Raw genomic sequence first — 15166 nt, 5'->3', positions numbered from 1 at the left:
TCACCTTCCTATTCCCACCCTCTTGATCCAAAGGATGGTGTTTTTCAGGTCCAAGCTCTGAAGGTGTGTGGTCCTTTTAACTGGAAATACAATCACTACACTAGAATCAGCCTTTCTAAGGGATGTTACCTGTCAAATAATTGCTAGATAGTTGGAGTTAAACACCCTGGAAGAGGCGGAGCGGAGCTGCTAGTTCTGGGACCTCCGCGCCTGGTCAAGGTTATCTTGCCAGCACCTCCAACCCACTGGCAGGGTATGAGTACTTTATTTCTTTAATCTTCTGCTTCTTGAACTCACAACTGAGAGCATCTGCCGATTGGTCAGTTCTCATTCATCTAAAAATCTACTGGCTCCCTTCTTGTTGGCCTAACGTAGAGCTCTGGAATTCCTTGGTTGCCTTACTGTATGTGTTCACCTAGAATAGGATATTCCAAAGTGGGATCATACAGTGGCTGCCTAGTATTTCACCAAAATTCTATTTAAAACATTTACAACCCAATGTAAAATGGGTTTTACACATTGAGGCACACATGAGGCACATCAGGAGGGCAAATGCTTTCTAAAGCATTTCATTCAACTACCTTGGTTCATGCCTGCTCCTAGTCCCATCCCCGTCATCGAGACAGGACACAGTCCTCCAGTCAGCTCAGTCTTTCATCACTGACTTGGCGCAGAGGGGGTCTTATCACTGGTTCCTTCAGATGCCACAAACGTCCTCTCTAGCCTCCATTCCCACTAGCACTATCATTCTAGTCTAGCACCTCACCCCATAGCTGGGCTCTTTAGTGAGCTCCAATAATATGTGTGGAGTGCCTGCTATGTACTATGTTGAACACAGAGGGAGGATGGAAACTGAGTCAATTAGGACCCCAGAGCAGGGAAGCTTATCTAGACTTACAAATGACCAAGTAGATAAGGTGTGGGAGGCAGAACAATGGCCCCTAAAGGATGTCCACATCTTAGTTCCCAGAACCTGTGACTGTGTTCCTTTGCAGAGCAAAAGCAACTTTGCAGATGCAATTAAATGAAGGAATTTGAGATGATGAGATTTTTCCTTTATTATCTGAGCGGGCCTAATATATTCACAAGGGCCCTTATAGAAGAAAGGCAGAAGGCCCAAGTCAGAGAAGGAGATGTGATGACGGAGACAGAGGTCGATGTGATAAGGGGACATAAACCAAGGGAGAGAGGCAGCCTCTAGAAACTAGAAAAGACAGAGAAGCAGATTGCCCCTGAAGTCTTCACAAGGAACCAGACTGTTGCCCCATTGTGGACTTCTGACCTCCAGAATTATAACATAAATATGTGTTGATTTAAGCTACTGAATTTGTGGTCATTTGGTTGTTTTTGTTTTAAAATTTCAGCTTTAATTTTAGATACAGGGGGTACCAGTGCAGGATTGTTACATGGGGATATTGGACCCAGGTAATGAGCATAGCACCCAACAGCAGTTTTTCAATCCACGCGCCGCTCCCTCCCTCGCGCCTCTCATAGTCCACAGTGTCTATTGTTCTCATGTTTATGTCCATGTGTGCTCAATGTTTCACTCCCAGTTATAAGTGAGAACATGTAGTATTTGGTTTTCTGTTCCTCTGTTAATTTGCTTAGGATAATAGCCGCCAGCTCCATCCATGTTCCTGCAAAGGACATCATTTCATTCTTTTTTCCGTCTGCACAGTATTTCATGGTGTATATGTACCACATTTTCTTTATCCAATCCACTATTGATGGGCACCTAGTCCATTCCATGCCTTTTTTATTGTGACTAGAACAGCAATGAATATATGAGTTCATGTGTCTTTTTGGTGTAATGATCTATATTCCTTTGGGTATACACAGTAATGGGATTGCTGGGTGGAACGGTATCTCTGTTTTAAGTTCTTTAAGAAATCTTGCCAGGTGCGGTGGCTCACGCCTGTAATCCCGGCACTTTGGGAGGCCAAGGCGGGCGGATCACGAGGTCAGGAGATCGAGACCATCCTGGCTAACACGGTGAAACCCCGTCTCTACTAAAAATGCAAAAAACTAGCCGGGCGTGGTGGCGGGCGCCTGTAGTCCCGGCTACTCGGGAGGCTGAGGCAGGAGAATGGCATGAACCCAGGAGGCAGAGCTTGCAGTGAGCCGAGATGGCACCACTGCACTCCAGCCTGGGTGACAAAGTGAGACTGTCTCAAAAAAAAAAAAAAAGAAAGAAAGAAAGAAAGAAATCTCCAAGCTGTTTTCTATTGTGGCTGAACTAATTTACATTCCCACCAACAGTGTATAAGCATTCTCTTTTCTCCGCAGCCTTGCTAGCATACATTTTTATTTTTTTTGACTTATTAATAAAAGCCATTCTGACTGGCGTGAGATGGTATCTCATTGTGTCGTTGTGGTTTTGATTTGCATTTTTTGATGATTAGTGACGATGAGCATTTTTTTCATATGTTTGTTGGCTGCTTGTATGTCTTCTTTTGAGAAGTGTCTGTTCATATCCTTTGCCGATTTTTAATGGGTTGTTTTTTACTTGTTGATTTGTTTAAGTTCCTTATAGATTCTGGACTAATACATAGAATAAGACAGAGAAAGGAAAACTTACAACAGCAGAGGCCAACCAATATCATTTGGATGGAAAAAGATATGAGAGCACAGGAGAAGGTATGATCCATTCTGCCTAGGATATGGGAAACCTTCCAGTGTAAACAGTTTTCCCAGACATCTCTCTCTACTCCAACCCAGTTATTTACCAGCCTACTGGAGTCTCTACAAGGATATAAAAAAGACTCTTCAACCTCAATACTTTTGAAGCTTGTGAATTTTACCCCCAAATCTGTTCTTCCTTTAGTGTTTCTTCAGTGAGTGACACCACCACTGATCCCTCTGTATGGCCAGAAACAGAAACTCTCTATGCACGGGAAGCTGTGTTCTATGAACCAGCATTTATCAACATACTACTGGGCACCTGACTGCAGCGCAAAACAAATTCATTGTCATTGCTCAACAGATTTCTTTCTCTTGAGTCTAATCGTTTATTTTAAACTGGAATTCATTCTAAAAGGGGCTAGAGATTATTTCCAGATTCCAAGTGTAATTTTAAAAAATTCTAAAGACAAGAGTGTCTGAGTAAACTGCAAGAGAAAGAGGACCTATTTTAGATGTGAAACCCTAAAATAATGGGATCACATTTTAGGAGGTATAAAAACCATTTAAAACCATAATAGAACACCCTTGATTTTTGCTGTTCGGAGCAAAAGATCCAAAATCAAAGATAAAAATCCATGCTAACTCAGAACACATTATATTTTTACCCCTAATTACTACTAGATAGTACACTATACTATATACTATAGCATTATACCACAGTGGTATGCTATAATATACTACAATATTCAGCCTCCAAATACAATGCAGTCCATATATTTAATCAAGGCTTTAAAGGTTTTGAAGAATGTTTAGCTTCCCCTTTGGAAGCATCTAGCTGTGACTCAATAAAGCCTCACAGTGATGCTTGCTTGAGATACTGTTCTCATAGTACCTGAGCCGAATGCTGGGGCACGATGCTTATTGCATATTGCTTGTTTCTTTTTATTGGCCACAAGTCATTTCCCTAAGGAAAACTCATGAGCTTTGTTAATTAAGACTCCAGTAAGTGAGATCCCACTGTAAAAGTAATTAAGACAACACAAATTCTGGAAAGAAATCCAAGTTTTCAGTGAATATTGTTTTCCAGCATTAACACTTTTCTACATAATTCCTTTAGCACAGAGATCCAAAAAGGTTTTATAATTTTCACTTTGAAGTCTATGTAAGAAATATTACTTTTAAGACACTGGAGAAACCCTTCCTGAAGAAAGAAAAAATTAATTATATCCAATCTTTATCTGGCCCTAGATTTAGAGGGAAGGCTGTTTTGATTGTCTATACAAACAGCACTCTCTCCCATCTCCTTTCTTTTTAAAAACTTGAATTACCTTGTAGTTTCCTATATGCCTTGATATCTGAACGTGGGAAAGATTTGTGGTTTTGAAATGCACACCCTTTCTGAGAATAGGGTGAAAATATTACAATCTTATAACCTATCTTTGAAAATAAAGGATTATGAGAACTAGAGAATTGTTAGGAGTGATACTTATATAAACATTGAATCCAGGATTGTGCACATCGGTGCACTTTGTAGGTGATGGTGACCAGTATCAAAAAGGAATGTGGCTCTCTGAGTTATTTTGGTACCAACAGAAACAACCCTGCAAGTCTCTAATGCATTGGGGTTATTTTGTCAGCTATTTCTCACTTGATTACAAAGAGTGTTTGTAATAAAGAAAATATCAAAACTAAACATTTATCAATATTTGTGGATTATTTAGGGTTTATGCCTATGAGTAGAATTTCTGGATGTTAAGCTTTCTTTTAACTTTACTAGACAACTGTTCTCTCTAATCAGGAAGGCTTTTGGCTGCAGGTTACAGAATAGCTAACAGTGGTTTAGGCAATAAAGATTTAATTACCTAACATTGTCAACAAAGGATCCAGCCTCTTTCCCTCCTTCCATTCTGCTACCTTTAATGTGCTGACTTTGGTCCTCTTGCTTGCCACCTCATGATCACAATATGTTTTTCAAAACTCCAGGCATCACAGTCTCAGTCCAGTGTCCCAAACAAAAGAAAAGATGTATGAAAAAGGAGTTTCCAAGACACATGCACCCGTATGTTCATCACAGCACTATTCACAATAGCAAAGGCATGGAATCAGCCTAGGTGCCCATCAACAATGGATTATGTGGTACATATGCACATGGAATACTGCGCAGCCATAAAAGGAATGAAATCATGTCCTTTACAGCAACATAGATGCAACAGGAAGCTGATATACTAAGTGAATTAATACAGTAGCAGAAAACCAAATACCACATGTTCTAACTCACAAGTGGGAGCTATGAGTACACATGGACAGAAAGATGAGAACAATAGATACTGGGGACTGCTAGAGGCAGGATGGAGGGAGGGGACAACGGCTGAAAACTGCCTATTGAGTACCATGCTCACTACCTTGGTGATGGGATCATTTGTACCCCAAACCTCAACATCTTGCAATATACCCATATAACAAACCTGCAGATGTACCTCCAAATCTAAAATAAAAGTTGAAATTATTTTTAAAAAAAAAGAAGAGAAAAAAAGAGTTTTCCTTCTTTAAAAACCCTTCCTGTGCTACAAGGACAGGCCACTTCTGACCTAGGATGAGGATGTGGCTAAAGAATAGAGAGGTTCCCTCCATTTCTCCCTTGAAGTCTTTCATGTCTTAACAACCAGACGTTCTACTCATATTTCCCTTAACGCCTCACTGCTTAGGATGAGATTGCATTGTCCTGCCTTGGTGTCAAGGAAATGAGAAAACAAGGCCGGGCACGGTGGCTCAAGCCTGTAATCCCAGCACTTTGGGAGGCCGAGACGGGCGGATCACGAGGTCAGGAGATCGAGACCATCCTGGCTAACATGGTGAAACCCTGTCTCTACTAAAAAATACAGAAAACTAGCCAGGCGAGATGGCGGGCGCCTGTAGTCCTAGCTACTCGGGAGGCTGAGGCAGGAGAATGGCGTGAACCCAGGAGGCAGAGCTTGCAGTGAGCTGAGATCCGGCCACTGCACTCCAGCCCGGGCCACAGAGCGAGACTCCGCCTCAAAAAAAAAAAAAAAAAAAAAAAAAAGGAAATGAGAAAACAAGTATCTGATAAGAGAATGGGAAGTTATGACTTGTTTAAATCAGACGTGATTTATAAACTGAGCCTTGGTAAACAAGGGAGAAGAGTGGCATGTCTAATCTTTGGCCATTAGTCCTGATTTCCATGCTTTCCAGAAAGATTATGCCAGTTTCAATTCTCAGGATCAGTGTCTGAGTGTTCCTATTCAGCCATATCCTTGCCAACGCTTGGTCTTATCAGGCTTGTTTTTTGCCAAAATGATAGGTATTAGCTGGGTGTGGTGGCTCCAGCCTGTAATCCCAGCACTTTGGGAGGCCGAAGAGGGTGGATCACTTGAGGTCAGGAGTTCAAGACCAGCCTGGACAACATGCTGAAAACCTAACTCCACTAAGATTACAAAAATTAGCTGGGTGTGGTGGCACATGCTTGTAATCCCAGCTACTTGATAGACTGAGGCAGGATAATCGCTTGAACCCGGGAGATGGAGGTTGCAGTGAGCCGAGATTGCGCCACTGCACCGTCCGGCCTGAATGACACAGCAAGACTTCATCTCAAAAAAAAAAAAAAAAAAAAGATAGGTATTAAATGGTAATTAGGATTTTGAGCATTTTGTCAAGATGGGTTTTTAGTCCACTTGGAATTTATTTTTATCTATGGCGTGAGGTCAGGATTCAATTTATCCTTCCCCCTCCCACAGAGTGACAAAGTGTCCCAGCACCTTTATTGTTTTGCAGTACAACCCCCGGCCCCTGTCATACGTCAAGTTTCCACAGGGAGGGGGTGGGGTGGGGATTCATTTCTGGGTACTTTATTCTGCTCCATGGATCTGTTTGTCTGTTTGTGTGCATTGTCACACAAGTGCATAAGTAGAAACTTGCAACAATCTTGACATCCAGTAGAACAAGTTTCTCTACCTTGTTCTTTCTCACAGGTACATTGGCTATTCTTGGTTCTTTGGTTTTCCGTGGGAATTTTAAGTGAGCTTGTCAAAGAATCCTCTTGAGATTCTTATTGGAGCTGCATTGAGATTTAGGTTAATTGGAAAAAATTGCCAACTTTATAATACTGGATCTTTCAGTCCTTGAACATGATACATCTGTCCATTTATTTGGGTCTTTAATGTTTTTGAATACAGCTCTATAACTTTCTTCATAAGGCTCTCACACATGTTGTCTTAGATTTATTCTTGTGTATCTTATATTTTTGCTGATATTATAAATGGTATTGTTTTAAAAATAAAATTTCTGTTTGTTGCTGATGATGTGTAAGAAAATTTATTCTGTTACTTTGTCTGTTGGGTCTCCTATCAGAGAGCTTTGCTTTCCTTTCTAATTCTTTTACTGTATTGCATCAAATTTAAGATATTTTGATTGATAGAAGGATCTTAATTTTAGAAGTGTTAACATATGAAAATAACTGATTAAGTCTGAAAATTTTGTCACTCTTTCTTGTCCTACTTTACTATCTAGTACTTCCAGTGCTTTATGGGAGAGAAGGGGAGATTGTTGGCAACTTTGTCTTGTTGAGTTTAAAAAGAATGCTTCTGAAGTTTCTTTATTAAATAAGATGTTTACTGTAGTTTTTGGTAGATACACTTCAACTTGGATGAGAAAGTTTCTTTTATTCCAGGGCTAAATGTTTTATATAAACTGATGTTTAATTTTATTAAATGATCTTTCTCCGTCTCTTTAGATGATCATATGATTTTTCTCCTTTAATCTTTTTAGTGTGGTTGATGATATCAGAGTGGCCAGTATTTTACTTAGAGTTCTGCATTTATGCTTTTAAGTGAGGCTGTTCTATAATTCTCCTTTCTTCTATTCTCTGTGTCTAGTGTTGTTAGGTAGGTTATTCCAGTCTCATGAATTGAATCGAGAGTAGTATCTCTGTTTCCATTCTGTGAATGTGCCTGTGTGAGATTGGGATTATCTCTTTCTTGAATATTTGCATAAGACGTGGATTTAAAATTATTTGGGCCTGGTGTTTCTTTTCGAGATATATTGTGTATGTCATAAATTATACACATATAAAAATGTTTGTGTATAATATGTTATACATAGACTATACATATGGTATATATTATTTGGTAAGTTATGTTTTTCTAATAATTTGTATATTCCATCTAAGTTTGAATACTTAGCATGAAATTTTCATAGTATCTTCAATTCTTTTAGCTGCTATATCTGTTTCCTTTTTCGTTACAAACTCTATGCGTTCTCTCTTTTTCCATGATCGGTATTGCCAGTGATTTGTCTATGTATTAGTCTTTTCAAAGAAATAACTTCGGTTTTAGTTACTGTCTTTGCCATATCTTTGCTTTCTGTTTTGTTAGTTTCTGTTTATATTTTTGTTAGTTACTCCCTCCTGTTTTCTTAGGGTATAGTTTTGTTGCTCTTCCTCCAACTTCTTTAACTGGAAGTTTAACTCATTAATTTTCTGTCTTCTAGTGTGGGCATCTGAAGCTGCACGTTTCTTAAGGGAAGCAGTTTCACTTCTTAACTTATGTAATTCTGCTTTTTATATATGTATTTTCGTACTCTGGTCATGTATTATTTTTAAAATCACAAAAGCAATTAAGCCCTATGTTGTAAAAAGAAAAAACAACTTTAAATAAATTCACAGATAATAGATCCCAACCTAGGCACTAAGATCGCTGGGAGGCGATCTTTCCTTTGAGGTTGCTGATGTTAAAAGCAGACAGGCTTTCCTGCCACGCGCTTTGGTGTCCCTGCCACGCAGTGCACCACCCTGGAGGGAAAAGTGTCTGCCAGGGTGCCTCAGTATTTGTGTCCCTGGAATACTTCTGTGGCTACATTCTTCATTACTAGAACATTTGTCAGCACCATCTTCGCCTTTTGTCCTATAGTTGGTAGTTTCTTTAGACTTTAAACCTCAGTTATTAAAAAAGAATGAATTGATTCATTAATTTCAACCCTTTTGTCTTAGGCAAGGTTTTCCAGAGAAACAGAACCAATAGTATAGATAAATAAATAGAGCTAGATAGATACACACAGACACAGACACACACACACGAGAGAGATTTATTATGAGAATTGGCTTATATGGTTGTGGAGGCCAAGAAGTCTCACAGTATGGTGTGTGAAAGCTGGAGAATCAGAGAAGTCATCAGTGGGAGAATTTAGTGCAAGTCTAAAGGCTTGAGCACCAGGGGAGCTGATGCTGTAATTCCCAGTCTGAGGCAGAAGGCCTGAGAACCAGAGGGGGTGAAGGGGCACTGGTGTAAGTCCCAGAGTCCAAAGGCTTGAGAACCAAGAGCTCCAATATGCAAGGGCAGAAGAAGATGGATGTCTCCGCTCAAGAAGAGAAAGAGAGAATTTGTCCTTCTTGTCCCTTTTTGTTCTCTCTGGGCTCTGCATGGATTGGATGATGCCCAGCTACACTGGTGAGAGTAAGTCTTCTTTAATCCATCTACTGATTCAAAGGCTAATCTCTTCCAGACTTGCCCTCACTGGCTCACCTGGAAATAGTGCTTCCAGCTCTTTGGGCATCCTTTAGCACAGGTTGTTTTTTTTTTTTTTTTTTTTTTTGACAGAGTCGCGCTCTGTTGCCCAGGCTGGAGTGCAGTGGTGTGATCTTGGCTTACTGCAACCTCCATCTCCAGGGTTCAAGCAATTCTCGTGCCTCAGCCTCTCGAGTAACTGGGACTACAGGCGTGTACCACTATCCCTGGATAATTTTTGTACTTTTGGTAGATTTGGGGTTTCACCAATTTGCCTAGGCTGGTCTCGAACTCCTGGCCTCTTGTGATCCACCTGCCTTGGCCCCACAAAGTGCTGGGATTATAAATGTGAGCCATCACGCCCAGCCAAGCCAAGTCAATTTGATGCATAAAATTAACCATCACATTCCTGAATCTGGCAATAGAAGCTCTCATCTCTTCAGTTCAGACTCCCCTCTCTACAGACCCTCTTACCTCTAGTATCATAGTTTATAGTCTCTTCTCAGGGTTTTTGGCATCAGGTCTTCAAGGAGTTCAATTGAGGACCTCAAGCATGTGTTAAATAAGCACTACGTGGAAGACAGGTGGAGGTACAAGGATGACTGGGCATTATTATGGGCTGAAGTGTGGTCCCCACAGATTCACATATTCAAGTCCAGTAGCTCAGAATGTGACTGTATTTGCAGACAGGGTCTTTAAAGAGGTGACCATGGTTAAGTGAGGTCATTGAGGTGGGTCTTAACCCAGTATGTCTGGTATTCTTTTTTTTTTTTTTTTAAGACGGAGTCTCGCTCTGTCGCCAGGCTGGAGTGCAGTGGTGTGATGTCAGCTCACTCTAACATCTGCGTCCCAGATTCAAGCGATTCCCCTGCCTCAGCCTCCCGAGTAGTTGGGACTATAGGCACCTGCCACCACGCCTGTCTAATTTTTGTATTTTTAGTAGGGACAAGTTTTCACCATGTTGGCCAGGATGCTCTCGATCTCTTGACCTCATGATCTGCCAGCCTTGGCCTCCCAAAGTGCTGAGATTACAGGCATGAGCCACCACGCCTGGCCAACTGGTATTCTTATCAGGAGAGGAGATGAGGACACAGTCAGACAGAGAGGGAAGATCGTATGAAGATGCAGAGGTAATAAAGCCATCTGTAAGCCAGAGAGAGAGGCCCCCAGAAGAAACCAACCTTGCCCATACCTTCATCTTGGACTTCTAGCCTCCAGAACCATGAGGAGATAAATTCCTGGTGTTTAAGTCACCCAGTCTGTGGTACTTGTTATAGTAGCCCTGGCAAACTAATATAGGCATATTCTCCACTGTGAAGGGTTTTGTATTCAGAAAGGAAACAGGAGTAATTACAGTGCGGGGGCAGGAGTGTGTAACTATTCTCCAAGAAGGATGAAAATGGCAGAAGGGATGGAGAGGTCGCTTGTAGTTGAGGGAATCTGAGACAACTTTGTGCAGGGAATGGGCTTTGAGCTGAGCCCTTACACATGAGATGGGAGAGGACAGCCAAGCAAAGGAAATAACATGAATGGGGCCCAGAGGAAAGCCCAGAGCCTTTTAGCAGAAAAGAACGTCATAGGGCAAGCTCTGTCTCAGTTTAACTGCAGCCCCTCAAAGTTAAAAATCAAAGGAATTGACAACAAGCCTGTTTCTTCAAAAGTGAAGCTCTAGACCGCCCATGTAGGACTTTAAAAGGTTGCCAAATACCAGTTTGCAACCCTTGGCACCTCACATAATTGGAGGATATACAAAAGATTAGAATTTATAGACAAGGGTTTATTGTACGCAAGAGATTAGAAATCTGACAGATAATTTCCCGGAAAAAGCTGTGCGAGGGCTGCGGGCAGTTTCCCCTCCTCCCCTCTGGGGTATTTTCCTTTCACCTCGAGCCAATTGAAATGGGCTTGAGTACACTCCTCAGAGAGGTGGACCTGTGCCCACTGGATTTTGTGGGGACAAGAGGCTGCTGCTGGATGCATGACTAGAAAATTCTAAAATCAAGAGTCCGTAACTGGACAATTCCATAGAGAATGGAGGTTTGGGAAACAAAGGATGCTTGAGTGCTTTTTGCACAGGCCAGAGGTGGAGAGAGAGCAGGCCTGCCCGAGAGCCTTGCCTGGAGTGGACTATGACCCTAACAGGAGTAGACTGCCCCCAAGCCCCAGAGTGGAGAGGACACTTAACAGAGCAAAATGCATTATCTGCATCAGGGAAAATGCAGGTATTTCTTCCAGGTGGGGCCTCCATGGACCCACAAATACACTTCCAGAGAAATACCATCTTTAAACTTGTCCCACTGGTAGGAAACCAGTACCAGGACCCACTGCTGCCAGTCAAGGTATGACCTTTCCTGCTCCCACCCTTTCCTCTCTTGGTGTCCCTCTCTATGAGGACCCTGGGCAGACCATCATGCAGAGGAGAGATAGAAGCATGGCTGGAAGCTCAGACACAGTAAACCGTGAAGCTGAGCACACTATCCTCTTCCCCTGCATCGGCCTGGAGCAGCCCACACTGGAAAGGAAGCCCTGCGTGGAATCTGAAGTCCTGACTATTATACATGATTGGACCGTTCAGGTACAGAAATGAGGCTATTCTTAGAACTAATAAGCTCTAGAGGACTTTTATCATCCATGAGTGAGCATATAAACTATGTGACCTGCTAAAACATCATGGAGAACAAAAAGTGCCCCAGAGAAGATTGAAGGGGCTGTGAAAGGAAGGAACCACACTGTCTTCTGATTGTGTCCTGAGTCCTGCTTGCATTCAGTGTTATGGTGTCAGTAGCTGCGTTTGGCACAAGGAGCAAAAAGAGGAACAATGGAAGACAGTGCTTTAAAGGTAGAGAGACCACATAATGCATCCACATAGTTTGGGATTTAGTCTAGGGGGGTCGGCCACAGGAGAAACTGAAGATGGTGTGAAGACAGTGATACCATAAGAGATTCAGGTAGGCTGATGTAGAGATGAGCTTTAGTGAGCGTAGAAGAGGAAATGCAGAGCCAACCACCCCAACCACTGTTCTGCCAGATGCCCTAATCCATGCTTCCAGGACACACTTAAGTGTGTATCTGTATATATGAAAATTTTATATTGAAAAGCAAAAGGATGATTAGTTCAAAAGTCTGTATAGTGGCTACCTCTGGGAAGAAGGGGGGGGTCTGCAATGGGGAGGGGCAATGCTAAAGATTCAGTGGGATGGGCATAGTGGTTCATGCCTGTAGTCCCAGCACTTTGGGAGGCCGAGGTGGGAGGATCACCTGAGGTCAGGAGTTCGAGACCAGCCTGGCCAACATGGCGAAACCCTTCTCTACTAAAAGTATAAAAAATAAATAAATAAATTAGCCGGGTGTGGTGGTCATGCCTGCAGTCCCAGCTACTCGGTGGGGCTGAGGCAGGAGAATCACTGGAACCCAGGAGGTGGAGGTTGCAGTGAGCCAAGATTGAGCCACTATACTCCAGCTTGGGTGACAGAGTGAGACTCCATCTCAAAATTAAATAAATAAAATACAAATAAAAGATGCAGGCGGGGCACTGTGGCTCATGCCTATAATCCCAATACTTTGGGAGGCCTAGGTGGGTAGATCACCTGAGATCAGGAGTTCAAGACCAGCCTGGCCAACATGGCGAAACCCCATCTCTATTAAATATACAAAATTAGCTGAGCGTGGTGACAGGCACCTGTAATCCCAGCTACTTGGGAGGCTGAGGTAGGGAGAATTGCTTGAACCCCAGAGGTGGAGGTTGCAGTGAGCCCAGATAGCACCACTGCACTCCAGCCTGGGTGACAGAGTGAGACTCCGTCTAAAAAAAAAAAAAAAAAAAATGCAATGGGAGATTGGCTGGGACAAGACATTAAATGTAATAGATAATAGAATCAAGGCACAAGTGGAAGACTTAATCTTTGAAATAAGCAGGGAGACTTTATCTTTTAAAAACAATATGGAAAGGATGTCTTTAAAAATTAGAGGGAGAAAACGAGCCCAGCATGGTGGCTCGCACCTGTAACCCCAGTACTTTGTGAAACTGAGGCAGGCAGATTGTTTGAGCCTATGAATTTGAGAACAGCCTGGGCAACATAGTAAATCCCTGTCTCTACTAAATATAGAAAAATTAGCTGGGCGTGGTGGCATGCATCTGTAGTGCCAGCTACTTGGGAGGCTGAGGTAGGAGGATCACTTGAGCCTGGGAGGGCTCCTGCAGGGAGCCATGCACTCCAGCCTGGTGGACAGAGTGAGACCCGTCTCAAAAAAAAAAAAAAAAGAAAGAAAGAAAGGAAGGAAGGAAGAAAGGGAGCAAATAAAGGAATCCTATCCATCATTTTAGTAAAGTGAAATTAAAGGTCATCTGCTAAGAATTCATGGTGGGCTGGGCATGGTGGCTCACACCTGTAATCCCAACAATTTGGAAGGCCAAGGTGGGATGATGCCTGAGTCCAGAAGTTCAACATCAGCCTGGGCAACAGAGAGAGACCCCATGTCTACAAAAAAATACAAAAATTCCCTGAGTGTGGTGGCATGCATCTGTGGTCCCAGCTCCTTGGGAGGCTGAGGCAGGAGGATCGCTTTGAGCCCAGGAGGTCAAGATTGCAGTGAGCCATGATTATGCCACTGGACTCCAGCCTGGGTGACAGAGCGAGACCGTATCTCACAAAAAGAAAAAAGAAATCCTGTCTTTTTCAGAGTTCAGGAAGCAGTGGGAGGTTGGATGTCAGGCTCCAGTGTCTGGAACATGGTTGTTGCTCAATAAATTTGCTTTGAGTGAACAACGAATAAGAATTTTAAAAACTGAAATAAATACTGTTGGTCATTTGCAAGGAAGTAAACCGTGTAAGAATACAAGAGTAGTTGAAGCCTTGTGGGTTCAACTGAGGTTAGCTAGCATGAATCTACTGTAGTAAAGCCAATTGGCAAGACACGAGTTTTAGAGAAAAAATAAAATGGTGGACTTGGGAAGGCAGGAATGACAAAAGGAGGCATTCTAAGGGGTTAGTAAAAGCATAATTGAAGTAGCCAGTCATAGGCGCAGGCTGACTGAAGAGGGAAATGAAGCCAGCCTGAGAGAGAAAAGAAGGATTGAGGGAGTAAAGTTCCTCTCTATTGAAGTTTCTCTCTCTACTGGCTCATTCCCATCAGCATACAAATTCGTGGTTATTTCTCTCATCTTCAAGCAAAATAAAAGAAAACAAAATCCTTCTCTTGACCTTAATTCCCTTGCCAGTTACCACCCCATTCCTCTGCTCTTCTCTGCAGTGAATGTCCTTGAAAGAGTTTCCTATACTCACTGTCTCAAACTTCCCTCCTGCCATTCTCTCCTAAACCCACTCCAGTGAGTCTTGTCTCCACTGATACTCCACTGAAAATACTTTGGTCAGGGTCACGAGTGACATCCAGTTTGCTAAATACAGAGGTCAATTCTCAGTTCTCATTTTACCAGGCAGCATTAGATACTGTTGGGTACCTCCTCATACTTAAGACAATTTCTTCACTTGGCCGCTAGGGTGCCATACTCTGGCTAGGTTTTTCTCCTACATTTATGACATTTCTTTGCTGGTTCCTTTTCTCCCTGACCTCTTAAACTTGGAGTATTGTAAGGCTAAAGCCTTGTTCCTTTTCTCTTCACTATCTATACTTACTCCTTGGTGTTACTATCCAGTCCCATGGCTTTAAATGGCATCTATACCTCCCAAATGTATAACACCAGGCAAGACCTCTCTCCTGAAAGTCAGACTCATGCAACCATCTCCTACTCAACATAATAGATATCCCAAATTCCATTTATCCAAAACAAAGCTTCTGGTTTCCTACTCGGCCCTGCTCCCACATCTGTTCTATCTATAGTCTTCTATTTCTCAGTTAATGGCAACTCCATCCTTCCATTTTTTCAAGCCAAAAGCCTCAGTGTCAGCTTTTACTTCTTTCTTGGATACTCCAGATCCAATCAATTGGCACCTTCTGTTGGTACTTTCAAAATAGATCTAGAATCCCACCATTTCTCACCGTACCCATTGCCTTCACTCTGACCCATCATA

Source organism: Trachypithecus francoisi, unplaced genomic scaffold (assembly GCF_009764315.1).
Source record: "Trachypithecus francoisi isolate TF-2019V2 unplaced genomic scaffold, Tfra_2.0 Lachesis_group15, whole genome shotgun sequence".
Lineage (NCBI taxonomy): Eukaryota > Metazoa > Chordata > Mammalia > Primates > Cercopithecidae > Trachypithecus > Trachypithecus francoisi.
Note: the sequence above shows the minus strand (reverse complement) of the source record.